A 2,391-nucleotide genomic window follows, 5' to 3' on the forward strand; every position below is an offset into this window, starting at 1 on the left:
ATTAGGTGGCTTGATTTTCTTAAATCTGGTACCAGACCATGACTTCAAAAGTGTTAATGTTGAAAGGTGGTGCAAAAATGTCTATTAACAAAACTGCTTACAAGGCAAGCAGCACAAAACACTTATTTTCTTTACAGATACCCTTCCAAATCATTACTGATGCATTCTCTCTCCCTTTAGAGAATCAGTCATGCAGACTGATGAGGTTAAAAAACAATTAAAAAAAAATAGAACCTATTTACAAAACATGCAAAAGAATTTTACATAAGGTGTTACTGCAGAGCTAGCTTAAAGATAATACAGCAGAGGGACAGAATATACCTCACTTCTACAAATATATGCCCTTTCCCCCACTTTCTGGAAGAAATACATTTTTAAGGGCATGTGTATATAAAATTGCATACACTGCAAAGACAGAAACAAAGACATTTGTAAATCTGTTATATTTCCAGCAACTAAGACAATATATCTGAGTACTGAGATTGCCTCCAGTGGCAGAACCAGAGCCAGCTATTAAGCAGCCAGAAAGCAACAGTGATCGAATACATGACCATTTCTCTTTTAGCACGTTCTTTGTTTTCCTCTTCTAGAATGTGTAGGCGTCTGTTTCGTTTGATTATCTGTCGTCTTAATGAAGCTGCATCTATAGCAGTAATATCATCCGCTGTTCCTTCAGTTGTTGCTTCTACATTTGAAATGCCACACATAGAATTGTTTCTTACCAGCTATTCATTTTGGTGAACAGCATTTTCATTCATACAGCTCTCTCTTTTTAGCCTGACAACTGCATGGATTTCATCACTTTGAGGGGTTGGACAAGGTCTTTCTAAGTCCAGAAAAATCTAGTGGTTTCTCACTTAGTGTAAGTACACGAGGTGGTGTCTTCAGTGCCAGAGATTTTAAAGGAGTCCACGGGATAAGGTCAAGACGTGCTGGTCTTGAAAATGAAACGTCTTCATTATTTCCTGCTGCAGCAATCCTCTCTGGAACTTGCGTCATCACACTAGCATTTGGAACTCCTTGGAATCCTTGTTCCAGGTTACCATTTGGTGGTGCGACTTTTAATTTTTTCCAGGACCCTCATTCACTGACTAATACCTTCGGTGTATTCCATTTCATACTGAATCCGACTAATTTCTGTCATCCCAGCAGCAGTGGGAGAAGGAAATGCTGCCATACTAAACAAAAGTGTCCCAAGTGCTGCTTGTTCCTGGCACTATCTGCTTCTGAGCTTCATAGTAATCCTTAACTCACTTCCCAAGAATGGACTGGACTTGAAGCCACTGCAGTCCCCCTGGGCCCCCTGGAGTGTACTGGACAGGGCCCCTGCCCGCCTGCTCCCTGGCGCTCTCAGAGGTGGCTGGCTGAGCACGTAGGGCACTCCGGGAGAGCAGTGGGCCAGAACAGATGCAGAATGGCTGGTGTTGGCCCCTCTCTCACTGTAGTTTTTGATCATCTGGTGATCTTAACTCTCTTCACCTGGAAGTGACACAAGTCACACATTACTAGTGGAATCCATTGGCCATAAACAGTCACATGATACTGACCTAATAGGAAGAGAAAAAATTAAGGTTGTAGATGAGATTTGTGGTGAATACTAACCTCTACATCACAGTGTTAAACAGAAGAGTGGACAAAATTAATCTTTATCCACCAAACATATTTCAGTTTTTGCAATTCTAATTATTTTTCATTATACTATTAGATGCATATAACCTCTAAAAACTTTCCTCCAAATAAGAAAGAGTACACAAACTTTAATACAAATTAAGGAATATACATATCATAGCACATTTAACTAAAGATCAAGAAAATTCAATTCATTTTCATTTCTTCAAATGTTTAGTAATATTGTCTGATTATATTTAGTACTACTTCATTAAATGCCCATACCTGTACTTTGTTTTCATTCTTACTATAAATATTCTTCATGTTTGTATCTCACTTAGATGATTAAAAAAATCTTTCATTATTCAGGACTACATTCCACTCAAAATGTCCAGGTAGAATCAACATGCACTTTTATAATACAGCATTACATTTCATTTTCCCTATGAGCCTAATTTTAGCCATACCTTATTATTTGACTAACTAAAAAATTCTAATGCAGAGTAATTAAACCTTCCCATCAGTTGACTTCAACTCTCTTATTATCTTAGTTTATAATTCTTAAATCATATAGTTTTCTCTTTACCATCTCTGTTCATCCTCAACATATTTCTGTATTGTTCTTGTATATAAAAGTATGATTTCTACCATTATAATCACTGCCTGCTATTATGTATCTCTCATTTTAGTCAAGGACATTTTTAGATTTTCCTCTTCACTGAAGTGTAAGCAGATAAGCCTGACTTTATATAATTTATTTCTAATCATAACCTATTCCTAATG

At 37.1% G+C, this 2,391-nt stretch overlaps 1 pseudogene; it reads right to left on the reverse strand.

The window, feature by feature from the left end:
• Window positions 1-455: 455 nt before the first annotated feature.
• LOC101578822 lies at window positions 456-1,195 on the reverse strand (annotated as a pseudogene).
• Window positions 1,196-2,391: the final 1,196 nt, after the last annotated feature.

Source organism: Octodon degus, unplaced genomic scaffold (assembly GCF_000260255.1).
Source record: "Octodon degus isolate 3935 unplaced genomic scaffold, OctDeg1.0 scaffold00003, whole genome shotgun sequence".
In the NCBI taxonomy this organism is placed as follows: domain Eukaryota; kingdom Metazoa; phylum Chordata; class Mammalia; order Rodentia; family Octodontidae; genus Octodon; species Octodon degus.